This window comes from Anabrus simplex, chromosome 1, assembly GCF_040414725.1.
Source record: "Anabrus simplex isolate iqAnaSimp1 chromosome 1, ASM4041472v1, whole genome shotgun sequence".
Lineage (NCBI taxonomy): Eukaryota > Metazoa > Arthropoda > Insecta > Orthoptera > Tettigoniidae > Anabrus > Anabrus simplex.
In genome coordinates this window covers 1,225,607,720-1,225,623,244 of record NC_090265.1, presented here as the reverse complement: position 1 = coordinate 1,225,623,244, position 15,525 = coordinate 1,225,607,720, and the positions used below count along the sequence as shown (strand labels likewise).

The 15,525-nt window shown below is 40.6% G+C and overlaps 1 protein-coding gene across 1 annotated transcript in view; it reads left to right on the top strand.

Moving 5' to 3' along the window:
- The first annotated feature begins 8,993 nt into the window (after window positions 1-8,993).
- LOC136877744 (very long chain fatty acid elongase 7) overlaps window positions 8,994-15,525 on the top strand; it is a 126,328-nt gene continuing 119,796 nt past the window's right edge. Inside the window, exon 1 of the mRNA XM_067151955.2 lies at window positions 8,994-9,050. The gene's annotated coding sequence lies outside the window, so the exon portion shown is untranslated. The remainder of the gene's footprint in view (window positions 9,051-15,525) is intronic.

Below are 15,525 nucleotides of genomic sequence, written 5' to 3'. Positions count from 1 at the left end.
ACTGACAGAGCAAATGCTACACCAAGAAGGAGTGGTTCGAAAGGGATAAAAGTTGGGGAAAAAACAGAGACGGCACGGACGAATAATTGATGTTTATTTCAAACCGATATGCAGGTTACACAATGCGCACGGCATCGACTCAGTAGGATGTAGGACCACCGCGAGCGGCGATGCACGCAGAAACACGTCGAGGTACAGAGTCAATAAGAGTGCGGATGGTGTCCTGAGGGATGGTTCTCCATTCTCTGTCAACCATTTGCCACAGTTGGTCGTCCGTACGAGGCTGGGGCAGAGTTTGCAAACGGCGTCCAATGAGATTCCATACGTGTTCGATTGGTGAGAGATCCGGAGAGTACGCTGGCCACGGAAGCATCTGTACACCTCGTAGAGCCTGTTGGGAGATGCGAGCAGTGTGTGGGCGGGCATTATCCTGCTGAAACAGAGCATTGGGCAGCCCCTGAAGGTACGGGAGTGCCACCGGCCGCAGCACATGCTGCACGTAGCGGTGGGCATTTAACGTGCCTTGAATACGCACTAGAGGTGACGTGGAATCATACGCAATAGCACCCCAAACCATGATGCCGCGTTGTTTAGCGGTAGGGCGCTCCACAGTTACTGCCGGATTTGACCTTTCTCCACGCCGACGCCTCGTCTCACACTCGTCTGCGGTGACTATCACTGACAGAACAGAAGCGTGACTCATCGGAGAACACGACGTTCCGCCATTCCCTCATCCAAGTCGCTCTAGCCCGGCACCATGCCAGGCGTGCACGTCTATGCTGTGGAGTCAATGGTAGTCTTCTGAGCGGACGCCGGGAGTGCAGGCCTCCTTCAACCAATCGACGGGAAATTGTTCTGGTCGATATTGGAACAGCCAGGGTGTCTTGCACATGCTGAAGAATGGCGGTTGACGTGGCGTGCGGGGCTGCCACCGCTTGGCGGCGGATGCGCCGATCCTCGCGTGCTGACGTCACTCGGGCTGCGCCTGGACCCTTCGCACGTGCCACATGTCCCTGCGCCAACCATCTTCGCCACAGGCGCTGCACCATGGACACATCCCTATGGGTATCGGCTGCGATTTGACGAAGCGACCAACCTGCCCTTCTCAGCCCGATCACCATACCCCTCGTAAAGTCGTCTGTCTGCTGGAAATGCATCCGTTGACGGCGGCCTGGCACACGTGTCCTGTGGCACATGACAACACGTTCTACAATGACTGTGGGCTGAGAAATCACGGTACGAAGTGGGCCATTCGCCAACGCCGTGTCCCATTTATCGTTCGCTACGTGCGCAGCACAGCGGCGCATTTCACATCATGAGCATACCTCAGTGACGTCAGTCTACCCTGCAATTGACACAAAGTTCTGACCACTCCTTCTTGGTGTTGCATTTGCTCTGTCAGTCAGTGTATTGATAAGAAATTTTCGTGGTTTATGCTGGATGCAAGCAAATGCAGGCGTGCGCTCCTAGCCCTCCAACCTACGCCACGCGCGGTCGAACAATGAGAGCGCTGTGATCGGGAATTGCCTACCTACCTTGACGTTATTCTACCTTGTATATGGATTTCTACGTGCGTGCTGGGGACTTAAGTGATAATGACAAACCACCATTCCTACTGCCATTAACTATCGAGCTCCGGAGTTTCTATTATAATGACAAGCTCACTTGCCTGATGCCATTCACAATCGAGACCGGAATTTTTATTATAAAGATAGGCCCCTTTTCCTAATATCAGTCAGAATCAAGTCGAAGATATTTGATTATAATCGAGAAATGCAGCTCTATCCAACGCATAAGGGATCGAGAAAGGACAAAAGTCATAAGACCAAAGTTGTAATTCTTCCTAAATTGAACTGCAATTGTGCTATCTGTTTTGTAATACAACTTACCGTTTAGTTCTCAGTGATCCTGAAACGAAGATCTGCGCTCTCATATCGCCTCCATATTTCGATATTTTGTGGACCAAAATTTTGCACATTTGAACAGCTTCGAATTTTCCTTCAAAGAAAAGAGTGCCCAGGTTTCGGGATTAGCACTCGCCTACATAAGGAAGAATTAAGCAAGAAAATAGTACAGTTAAGTAAGTCGACTTTAATTGAAAATAGGATAATAACTGAGGATAACCGTATAGGACAAATATGTAAATACCAAGTGGATAATTTGGAAGAATGAAATGTCCCTCACTAAATTGTGTTGATGTGAGTTACGGATTTAAGAAAGCGTTAACAGAGAATAAATTTAAGCGCAGGGATTCTTAGGTAAACTGATACGAAGATTACTTATGGTGTTATTACTTAAGCCTAAAAGCAGCGAGGCAGAGTCAAGAAATTGAAGCAGAAAACAGAAGTAGAAACGTTTTACAGTAAAAAGTATAGCATATGACATAAAACCCGTTACGGTTTGAAATAATGGGTTACACTCCACGGTATTGTTGAAATATTAATAGCCACCATTAGTGCTATTCGAAGACGATTGTAACCTCCAACGGTATTCCGAAAACATCCCGCAGAATGGCAGCTTGACGTCTCTCTCGCCTTCTACCCAACGAGCAACCATGAGTTTACAGGAATGATGACGAAAATGGCATTCTTTACTTCCCTGCTGGCAACCTCTCTCCAGAGACGTTGTCATGGCAGCAATTAGGTTCCTCATCGGCCAGCGAGTGTGTCCGTCATCAAACGCAGAGCACAAAATTCCGCAGAAAGTAATGATTTTCTCCGTCATTGGAAGTGTAAATGAAATTACGTTCGTAAAAAAAAGTTTTTAATTTGAAGGGATGTTTCACGTATAGTCTACGGATTTTTCAGAAAATCGGAAGTATAAGATTAAATTGAAAAAAGACCTGTTTCCGTTTTCCAATAAGACCCCAGTCTATTGAGTGATTTTTAGTAATATACATATCTAAACCTGATCCTCTATATATGAAATTTAGTCGATATCTATCTAGCCGTTTCGCCGTAATTGTGGGACAGACGGACAAACAGACAGACAAACAAACGCGAAAGGTAAAAACCACTGATGCGGACTTGAGTTGATAAAAACGGATAAACATCTGAATTATTAGAAAATCAAATGAAATTACAGACAGCGTACCACCCACAAATTAATTTATATATTTAATATTATAAAAGGAAGTGTTTGTCTGTCCGTGTGTGTGTGTGTGTGTGTGTCTGTGCGCGATGCCCAGCAAAATCTACAGCACGTAGAGATCTGAAATTTTGAACATAGGTAGATGGGAAGGGGTCCGAATGCACCTCGAAACCGGAATTTCCATTTTCGCTTTCGTTGGTGAGTTATGAACGAAAAACCATCGGAAAACGTGCATTGGGATATGACAATCCAACGTGCTGTCACCAAGATTAAATGCATAGAGTCGCTGTCGCTAGGCAACGTACATAAGATAGGTAGAGAACACAATATTCAAGGAGCCATTTTACGTCCAGGACGTAGGAAGCTGTTTTTGGTCTTATATGGTGGGAGGGCATATGATTCGTCCGGCGGATCGGGACGTTAAGTCTTGAGCTGTTCGAGAGGAGTGGGCTATGTGCTGGCGCCGGGTTTCATCCTCTTCATTCTTGCTATTATATATCATGTCATTCATTTCTTTCAACAAGCAACATTTACAAGAATTACCCGATGTTCTACACAGTTACAAGTCTATCGACTACACGGCAGAGCTTCGAAAGACCTGGAGTCACCTGGAGTACCCTCGACATCTTAGAGGGGACAATTGTGGCACCAATTACCATTCTTAAGTATAAGACCTGCCCTCTGCAATCAACACGACTCTGAAACTGATGACTAATATTATTGAAGACATTCTCATGATTGGGCATGCCGCGAGCGAAGTAATATTCATTCCTCGGATTCGAATAATTTCTTCGGATATACAGTTTAAGTTTAGATGTCTGCAGTGTTCAAAATAAAATAAATAATGTAATAATAAAGCAAGTATAATCTTCTTCTTACTATCTTACTATATATAAAAATGTATGTATGTATGTATGTATGTAAATGACACATCTCCTCCTAAACCACTGGAGCAATTTCAATCAAATTTTGAACACTTATTAATTGCTATCTGAAAACGAGCACTGTGGGGGTAAGCCCCCTTAGGGGTGGGGGGTTAGGGGCTTCATGTAAAAACATAATAGAAAATAGTGTCGAATCCATAATTTTGGGGGTCGCTGATGTGAATAGTGGCACTTCGGATTTTTTTAAAGTCAAATTTCTGCTCCCATTTGGGTGGGGGGGCGAGGAGGAAACTGATGATGGATGTATGTGTGTAAGTGACACATCTCCTCCTACATCACTGGAGCAATTTCAATCAAATTTTGAAACTTATTCTTTGCTATCTGGAGACGTGCACTGTGGGGGTAAGCCACTTCTAGCCCCCTTAGGGGTGGGGGGTTAGGGGGGTCAGGAAAAAATAATCGAAAATACTGTCGAATACATAGTTTTCGGGGTCGTCGAGGTGAATTGTACACTCAGGATTTTTAGTATCAGGAGAACCACGTGGGGGTAAGACAGCCCAGGAAACCTTAGGGGCGGGGGCCGGGGCAAGGGGTCAGATATACAAATTAACGAAAATAGTGTCGAATCCATACTTTTCGGGGTCGCTGAGATGAATAGTGACACTCCGGGTTTTTTAAAGTCCAAGTTCAGCCCCCTTTGGAGGGTGAGGGGGGACTGATATATAAAAATAAACGAAAATGGATGGATGGATGTATGTATGTATGTTTGTAAATGATACAGCTCCTTCTAAACCACTGGAACAATTTCAGTCAAATTTTGAACACGTATTATTTGCTATCCGGAGACAAGCACTGTGAGGGTAAGCCACGTCTAACCCTCTTAGGAGTGGGGGGTTAAGGGGATCAGGTGAAAAATAATCGAAAATAGTGTCAAATCCGTAGTTTTGGGGGTCGCTGAGGTGAATAGTGACACTCCCGATTTTTTAAAAGTCAAATTTCTGCTCCCATTTAGGTGGGGGGCGAGGGGAGACTGATAATAAATGTATGTGTGTAAATGACACATCTCCTCCTAAACCACTGGAGCAATTTCAATCAAATTTTGGACACATATTATTTGCTATCTGAAGACGAGCACTGTGTGGGTAAGCCACCACTAGCCCCCTTAGGGGTGGGGGTTAGGGTGTTAAGTAAAAGAATAATCGGAAATAGTGTCGAATCCATAGTTTGGGGGTCGCTGAGGTGAATAGTGACACTCCGGATTTTTAAAAAGTCAACTTTCTGCTCCCATTTGGGTGGGGGGCGAGGGGGGAATGATATATAAAATTAAATGAAAATGGTGTCGAATACATAGTTTTCGGGGTCGTCGAGGTGAATTGTATACTCCGGATTTTTAGTATCAGGAGACAAACCACGTGGGGATAAGACAGCCCAGGAAACCTTAGGGGCGGAGGGGGGGGGGTCAAGTGGGTCATATATACAAATTAACGAAATTAGTGTCGAATCCATACTTTTCGGGGTCGCTGAGATGAATAGTGACACTCCGGTGTTTTTAAAGTCAAAGTTCAGCCCCCTTTGGGGGGTGAGGGTGAGTGATATATAAAAATAAACGAAAATAGTGTCGAATACATAGTTTTCGGGGTCGCCGAGGTGAATTGTACACTTCGGATTTTTAGTATCAGGAGATAAACCACGTGGGGGTAAGACAGCACAGGAACCCTTGGGGGCGGGGGGTGAGGGGTCAGATATACAAATTAAAGAAAATAGTGTCGAATCCATACTTTTCGGGGTCTTAGTGATGAATAGTGACACTCGGGATTTTCAGTATAAGGAGACAAACCACGTGAGGGTATTACACCCCCATGAAACCTTAGGGGCAGAGGGCAAGGGGGCTCTGATACAAAAATCATCAAAAGTAGTTTCGAATCCATACTTTTCGTGGTCACTGAGATGAATAATGGCTCTCCGGAATTTTTTAAAGTTCAGCCCCCTTCGTGGTGGGTGGCAATTGGAGCGTGATATATAAAAATAAACGAAAATAATGTTGAATCCATAGTTGTCGGGGTCGCTGAGATGAATGGTGAGACCCCGAATATTTTACAAGTCTAAGTTCATTCCCCTTTCTGGTGGGGGGTGAGGGGATTCAAATTTAAAAATAATCCAAAATAGTGTCGAAGCCATAGCTTTCAGGGTCGCTGAGATGAATAGTAACACTCCCGTTTTTTTAAAATCAAACTTTAACCCCCTTTAGGGGGAAGGGGGAGTGAGATATAATAATAATCGAATATACTTCCCAATCCATAGTTTGCCGGGTCGCTAAGATGAATAGTAACATTCCGGATTTTTAAAGTCCAGCTTCAGCCCCCTTTGGCAAAGAGGTTGAGAAAGGGTGAAAAAATAAATTGTCTAAAATGCCCCCCTTTGGCATAGAGGGTGAGAAAGGGTGAAAAAATAAATTTTCAAGAATGCCCAAGGTAATAGACGTGTGTATGTTCCAGTATGACTTTCAAGTATGACTTACTGCCTGGAAAACATACTGTGGGAGTAACACGCCCCTAGAACCACTTCGGAAGCGGGTGAAATATATAATCCATATTAATAAATAGAAGTCAGTTTGGCGCGATATATATACTGTACTATACATATATGAATTAAGGCTTAAAAATGAAAACAGACGTGAATTAATGAGACCCTTCTAGGCATCCTAGAAACTTAAAACTTATTACCAGACAACCTGATGACTTGAGGATCCCTAGAAAAATCTAAAATTCTCAAAATTCTCAGAGAAGGACACGTTGGGAGTTTCAAATCTGCATAAGAACACAGTCGGTGATATTTATCCAGAACGATAACCTATAGGTTTCATGGGCTTAAGAGTTTCCTGAAAGTCTTAATTTTTAACCCCCTCCCCCATATCAAAATGGCAGCACAATCTCCCAGACAAGTTAGAAAATAGAAATTTGGCAAAATTTTAGCTTTTTGCCTGTAACCGATGGAAAATTTTCGAGATGTTAAAAAAATTTATTTTCTACCCCCCAAAAATATCGAATTACCGAGGCAATTTTAATGACGGTGCAGACCTTCCTTTCGAGGTATTTGGTAGCTAAACGGTAAGTCGTATCACAAAACGGATGGCACAATCTCTGTTCAATTTGGAGTGATCTACAACTTTGGTCCTATGACTTTTTGTCGTATCTCTATCCCTTATGATAAATTTGGCTCTATTTCTGGATTTACCTAAATTTTGCACTTTGTACACGTATAACTGATGGTTTGAGTCACTTATAGGAAAGATGGGATCATCAAATTATACTCGAATATTGGCCCACCCAGCCAAATTCTATGTTTGAGGCTGTCGCATAAGTATCTGAAAATTAATTCACTGTGTGAAAACCTTACACAAATTTCACCGTATTCAACGTTTCTAAATTATCTTGCCTTTAAATAGATGAGATACGAGGAAATATCATAGGGCCAGCCATTTAAATAGCTAAATGAGGCCAGAGTCGTCTTTTTATATAATCCGTTTTTCAATATGAATGAACCGTTTAGCAGCAGTTATTCTGTAAATGAAGGTGAACATGCATATACATCCGTATGTCGATCTACATTTATTAATTTAAGTCGATTTGTAGCGATCTAGAAAGGGGTGTGTTTTACATTGTAATTAATACTTTATAAATCAATAGTGACTCTCAGCAGGAGGGCGTCTGCTGTTGTAATTAGTACTTCCCACATCGACTTTAACTAGCAATAGGAATGGGGTAGTTCTCCAACGCCTGTGTACCATTGTAATGCATAATTCCCTTCTTGATTTGACAAGCAGAAGGCAAGGGAGCGTGCATTTTTAAATTTTTTTTACCTGATTCTCTTTATCATTAGATATAGGTGCCCCCGATTATAAACTAATTTACCGATCAAAATGTGACTGACGTTACGCATAGTGAATTGCGGCAGACAAGTGGACCTGTCGTTATCATCACAACTCTGCAACTCGCACTTCACACTGGAAACATCTGCGGACCTCCCTATGCTTTTTCTTGGATGACGCCAAGAGACATGCAATAAAAAAAAAAAATTCACTTCATGTACAGGAATTTACTTCGATATCCGTATACATTGTAAAATACCGTAGCGAAGCACGGGTACATTTGCTAGTAGATAGATAATGCAAACCTCATAACCCTGAATAATTCATGTCCAGCAACAGGCTAAGTAAACGTTAGTTTGTTGCTGTTGGTACTGACGTCACACTAACGTAATAGGAGTGCTTTTCCGGCGGTGGAAGAATGGGAAAGGGTAGGACTGGAAAGATATATATGCTATTTGTTTTACGTCGCACCGACACAGATAGGTCTTATGGCGACGATGGGACAGGAAAGGCCTAGGAATGGGAAGGAAGCGGCCGTGGCCTTACTTAAGGTACATCCCCAGCATTTGCCTGGTGTGAAAATGGGAAACTACGGAAAAACATCTTCAGGCCTGCCGACAGTGGGTTCGAACCCACTGTCTTCCTAATGCAAGCTCACAGCTGCGCGCTCCTAACCGCACGGCCAACTCGCCCGGTGAAAAGATATCGACCGTGACCCTAATTGATCAATAGCCCCAGCGTTTGCCAGGTGTGAAAATTGGAATTCACGGAGATAAGTAAACATTATATACAGTAAGTTGTCAGTACATGCATGTTTCTATGATATTATGCAACATAAGTATCAATAAACATATTGAGGGAGGCTTTTAAATCTAAATAATAACATCTTTTTGCCCCACCTGTAAAATTAATTTAATCTGACGTACGAGTTTATCATGCTTATGTGTCCATAATTCATAAGACATCTCTGATCAAGCGGATCAAATACGGTGTCATTGTGATAGTTAAGATGTCAATTTTGCACGGTCACTATTTTTCGTGTCTAATCGATCTTAGAATATTTATGAGGGGAGCTGAGGAACATGCACGTTCATTAAAAACCAGCAATGCCATTGAGGAACAAAAACGATTGTTCTGATTTCCAGTCGTGTGCTAGAGGCCAGGTACTTCACTACTACTCAACGTAGGCATTGCTTCACCCAGGAAAGGTAAGTATCATTCAGAAAAGAGCAATGCGCACTTCTTCCGAAACAGATAAGTGATTCAAGCCAATCTCAAGAAATTTATCTTTTCCTGTTTGTATAATATGTTAAGTACTATCTCATATCCGCGGACAAAGTAACCAACATTTAAAAATATTCTAGCATTCAGTTTATGGTAAAAATATCACTTAGACAATGCCTGGCAGATGGCATTAGAGCCTACTAAGGACATATAGAGTGCAGTGGCTGATATTTCTTAATGTGTAATTGGTCAAGTTCGTGGAAGGTATATAAATGCTTGTAAAGCCCGCTATTTTGTTCTAAATTCTATTACCACCCGAATTCTTTCATTGACAAAGAAAATCTGTTTTAAAATGTTATAAGTATTGGACGGAAGTAGTTGTGATAAAAAAAGAGTGCTTTCAGGTGCACTCTAAATTATTCAATCATATCTAGCAATGCCAGAGATAGATAAATATGGTTCATTTTAACTGGCAAAGTTAGGGTCAGGTGTCACTGTCTTACATTTAACCAGTGAAATACATAAAGAACATAAATAATAATATAAAATACTGAATAAATGAAAAAAGAGACTGAAACAAATTACTATGGTACTATGCTATCCTACTGCACATAAAAATATCTATGACAATACACAATATAAATTAACATTTTGCTTCCTACTAAGAAATTAACATAAAACATACAACGAATTACAATAATAATAATAATAATAATAATAATAATAATAATAATAATAATAATAATAATAATAATAATAATAATGATAATGATAATAATAATGATAATAATAATAATAATAATAATAATAATAATAATAATAATAATAATAATAATAGCTAAAGCAACGTCCAAATTTTCATTCACTCGGGCTAGAAACGAGTTCAACCGAAAGTACCTCCAGGCTCCCTTAATGGTTCTAAGATAATAAAGTGTCCCATATCCATTGTCATTTTATTGTAATAGCAAAGAAAATTCATCTCCATACAGGCCATAAAGGCCCTTGGGGGAGTAGAAGTTAAAGGCTTCCACTGCCCATTATCTCGGTACTCCGTGTGGTAGAGAAGTTAGCTTTACGTCCGGTAATTCATTCATTCATTCATTGTAATTCTGTTCATGGTGCCATTTCCCTTACCTAGGCTTGTAGTGCTACAACGTTATAATTGAGCCCTCTCATAAAATTGTTAGACATTTCTCCGGCGTATTGTGGCATATAATTTCCGAATTTACTCAAGTCCGAAGATAATGCATGTGAACATTTTAGTAGGTACTATTTCTTATTTTGTGATACTAGTACTTTGCCATTTATTTCCTTTTCTTATATGGCGAGACATTAACCGATGCATATAACATCATGCTTTCCTGGAAAACTGTTAAGAGTTATGAGGAGACTGTATACAAAACTTTCTGTACGAAATTGAATAAACCATCAGCAATCGTTATTATTAGTTTTATGCCGCACGTACTCAGACAGGTCTTAGTCATCATCATCATCATGGGGAAAATTGGTTCAGTGGTTTACCTGATAACACCAGGAACGCTGAGGTTCGAAACCTAGTCTATCATACATTGAGATATTATTCTGAATATTTACATGATGTCCGTAAAGGTATCCGGCCTTAAACCCTGGCTGGAACAGAAATTACCCGGGTGGCTACAGCAGCCCTAGAAATAAATGTAAAAAGCTGCAGAAATAATAATAATAATAATAATAATAATAATAATAATAATAATAATAATAATAATAAAAATAATAATAATACTGGATTATCAGTCAGAACAATTATCACAAATTCCGCAATAAATTTTACATCTCCTTCTATAAGAATAGCCGGTCCCGTGGTGTAGGAGTAGCGTGCCTGCCTCTTACCCGGAGGCCCCGGGTTCGATTCCCCGCCAGGTCAGGGATTTTTACCTGGACCTGAGGGCTGGTTCGAGGTCCACTCAGCCTACGTGATTAGAATTGAGGAGCTATCTGACGGTGAGATGGCGACCCCGGTCTAGAAAGCCAAGAATGACGGCCGAGAGGATTCGTCGTGCAGACCACACGACACCTCGTAATCTGCAGGCCTTCGGGCTGAGCAGCGGTCGCTTGGTCGGCCAAGGCCCTTCAAGGGCTGTAGTGCCATGGGGTTTGGTTTGGTTTTTTTCTATAAGAATATCCCTACTCACAATCAAACAAGAACAAATACATATTCGTTAATCAATGCACATGCATTTACGAGCAACTACAACGAAAAATACACAAAAAGTAGAGGAATTCTGGGACCTACTGGAAGAGTACAGCAAAGATTCCCAAACATCATGTTAAAATTCTGCTAGGAGATTTCAATACACTTTTATTGCTAGTTGATTTACGTCATACAGACACAGATAGGTCTTATGGCGACGATGGGATAGGAAAGGCCTAGGAGTTGGAAGGAAGCGGCCGTGGCCTTAATTAAGATACAGCCCGAGCATTCGCCTGGTGTGAAAATGGGAAACCATGGAAAACCATCTTCAGGGCTGCCGACAGTGGGATTCGAACCACTACCTCCCGGATGCAAGCTCACAGCCGCGTACCCCTGACGGCACGGCCAACTTGCCAGGTAATACACAAATTAGTAAAGAAAATAAATTTAGAACCATTGTAGTACTTTACCCTGCTCACAGCAGAACCAACGAAAACGTAGGAAGATTAATAAGCTTGTACGAGAATTTTGAGTTAAAGCTGATGTCAACTCATTTCCTGGCCCTCCGATACTAGAAAAAACATGGGAATCACCAAATTTTCACTTAAGATAATTTCAACCAGAAAGAAATTATGAATGTTAACGTGAGAAAGGGTCGATCACCACTAATCTTTAATCAAAGTAAAGTTTCAATCTGACAGACCCAAACTCAAAACAGTTAGAAACACACGAGTTGATACGGTATTTCTTAAACGAAATTCAAATACTTTCCTTGCAATAATATCTCCGACCAAAATTCTTCCAACTGGATAGAATTAAAAGATACAAACATAGGAGCTTCTCGGATTATTTGTTTTCTTCCTCGAAACCTCAAACATAGATGGTGGACAAGACTTGCGACAAGGCCATAGAACTTCGAATTCAAGCCTGAAAAAATGGAGTTTCCATAAAATAGAACAAAACTAGCATGAATTCCTCAAAGTCCAGGAAGAAGTCTCAAAAATGATCAGATCCGGAAGAATCCAAATATGACCAAAATAGACCGACAAAAATAGATCATTTTTCTTGAAAAACTATACAAGAGACTTTTACAAAACGTTCGCTGAGGAACGATCGAATTACCAAGCCCCTAGTTAGTGTTTCAAACGTCCGGACGAGCTCCTGAAAACAAATATTTAAAAAAAACTGTTAACTTTTCGCAAACTACTTCAATGAACTTTAAGCTGCAAATCTCCTTTAAAACAACTATCATTTGAACAACCTACTCCAAACCCAGTTTCATACCCCCCCCCCCTTACTGGAGTAAATCACGCAAATAATCAGCGAAATTAAAAATAACAATGCCCCAGGGGAAGATGTAATTATCGCTGAAATGTTGAAATTAGTAGGTGAAAACCTAGCTCAGAAAATTCAAGTAATTGTCGAAGACATCTGGATTACGGAAAAAATTTCTTAAGACTGGAAATGTGCCCTGATTCACCCACTCCACAAAAACGGGGATAAAACAGACATTGGTAACCACACAGGAATATCCTTATATCATTTGTGTGTAGAATTCTCTCTAAATCCCTACTCACGAGACTTGAAAAACAAACTAAAGACTTTATTGGCGAATATCAGGCAGGATATAGAAAAGGTAGGTCTTGTGTAGAACAAGTTCTCAATCTCAAAACCATCTTCCAAATCCGTAAAACTATACAAACAGTGATCACTTTTGTAGACTTCAAGATAGCTTATGACTCAGTAGATCGACACACACTATTCCATAATCTAGAATAGTTCATAGTTGTCAAGAAAACGAGAGACTTAATTCAGAAGATGCTGACTTGCACAACTCAAAAATTAAAAATCATGGTGAACTTCTTGACACTTTTGATATTACCACGGGAGTTTGACAAAGAAATGGCTTTACCCCGTTATTATTCAATATTGTGCTTGAAAAGTTAACAGAAACAGGAGAGGAAAATATTGAGGAAAAGCTTTGATCTAGTCTACTCAGAGGGAATCTTAATCTCTATCAATCAATATTGATCTACATTTAGGGCAGTCACCCACGAGGCAGATTCCCTATCTGTTGTTCTTTCTTTTGCCTTTCCTTAAATGATTGCAAAGAAATTGGAAATTTATGGAACATCTCCCTTGGTAAGTTATTCCAATCCCTAACTCCCCTTCCTATAAACGAATATTTGCTCCAATTTGTCCCCTTGAATTCCAACTTTATCTTCATATTGTGATCTTTCCTACTTTTAAAGACACGAATCAAACTCATTCGTCTACTAATGTCATTCCACGCTATCTCTCCACTGACAGCTTCGAACATACCGCTTTGTCAAGCAGCTCGTCTCCTTCCTCCCAAGTCTTCCCAGCCCATACTTTGCAACATTTTGGTAACGCTACATTTTTGTCGGAAATCATCCAGAAAAAATCGAGCTGCTTTTCTTTGGACTTTTTCCAGTTCTCGAATCAATTAATCCTGGTGACTAAATGGAAGTCTCTGGAGCTTTATCAGCATTCTAAAAAGATCACCGACACCATCAGGAAAAGTCGATTTAAGTTCTATGGATACATGCTCAAAATGAACAAAGACAGGCTCACAACCTTGCTCTCTCAATGAAAGTCAAGAACAACTGGCTTAGTGAAACAGAAAAAAAGACCTTCACGAAATTGGCGACCCACAGGAAATTTTTCAAGATCGACTCTAGTTCAAAAAAACGCAGTCAACAACCATAATTTTTCTGAGAAAATGCATAACAAGCCTAATAAATCATGGACTGATGAAAGGAGGAAAATGTTCAGTGACCAGATGAAGAAATTTTGGGAGAAGAAAAGTCAGCATCAGCTAAATAAATTCTGCCGCGCTTCACAGGAGCATAACGCTGTAAAATAATAATGCTATTTTTAATTTGCTTTACGCCACACCGATACAGATATTTCTAAAGATGATGATAGGATTATAAAGGGCTAGCAACGGGAAGGAAGTGGCCGTGTCCTTAATTAACGTGCAGTCTCTACATTTGCCTGCTGTTAACATGGTAAACCATGGAAAACTATGTTCAGGGCTGCCGACAGTGGGGTTCGAACCCACTCTCTTCCGAATGCACGCTCACAGCTGTACACCTCTAACCGAACGACCAACTCGCTTGGTAATAATAATAATAATAACAGTAATAATAACAATAATAATAATAATAATAATAACAATAATAATCTTCTCTATTCAGTTACCAGCCTCCCGGGCGTTGGCGATCAATATGGACAGCGTTCTTCTATCATCAGCAACACGGTAGAGTTGTTCAACGGTCCAATCTTGAACGTTATTGAGACATGACGTTCTTTTCTGCCTACTCCGCGGTGCCCTTCATTTTTGCCTTTTAAAATAAGGTACAATACAGCATATCTTTTACCGCGTAATACTTGCCCAAGGTTCGCAGTATTTGTGCATTTCATGGTGGTCAGAAGCTCTCGATCTGTTCATTAGAAGTAAGCTCTATACAGGAGAATTTCAGCTTTATTCAATGAAATATTCCCAGAGTTTCCAGCCTTTTTATGGTAGTCATTTTCAAAGACCAATCGTAAAATCCATAAAGCAAAATTGTCCAAATATAATATTTAACCATGCGATGTCTCACTTTCAAATTTATGGCCTTGTCAAAAAGTGAAGCCTTCATTTTGTTGAACGCTAATATTGTCTTTCCTAATTTCGAGATCTGGGTTTATAGCATCTGATTTCCAACACCCAAGGCATTTAAATTTGTCAACTTGCTGGATTTGTTGACCTTTCAGTTTCAGAATTTCATTTTCTTTGTGTTGATAGTGAGGCCCATGTCTTCCCCAAACGTATTAAGCATTTTTAAGTATACTTGCAGGCTTACAGTACTACTGGCAGGAAATACTGTGTCATATGCATACCAGAGCTTGAATATTATTTCTCCGTTGACCTTGATTCCAACTTTTGTATCTTCTACTGCCTTAAATTCCGCTCCCGAACAGATATTTGAATCATAATGGGTACAAAACAAAGCCTTATCGAATCCCACGCCTAATTTGCATAGAGGCTGATGTAGTATTATCATTCTTCACCACAGCTTTCTGATGCCAGCTTTCTGATTCTTATACCTTTACTGTCAATGCCAGTTTGTTGAAGTATTCTGCTGATTTCACCGTGCTTTATCTTATCAAATGCTTTTCATTATAATCTATAAAAATGCAAATACAGTATTCTTGGAGAAGAGTTGTTAATCCAAGGAGAGCCTCACGAATTCCATATCAGTTTCGAATTCCAAACTGGG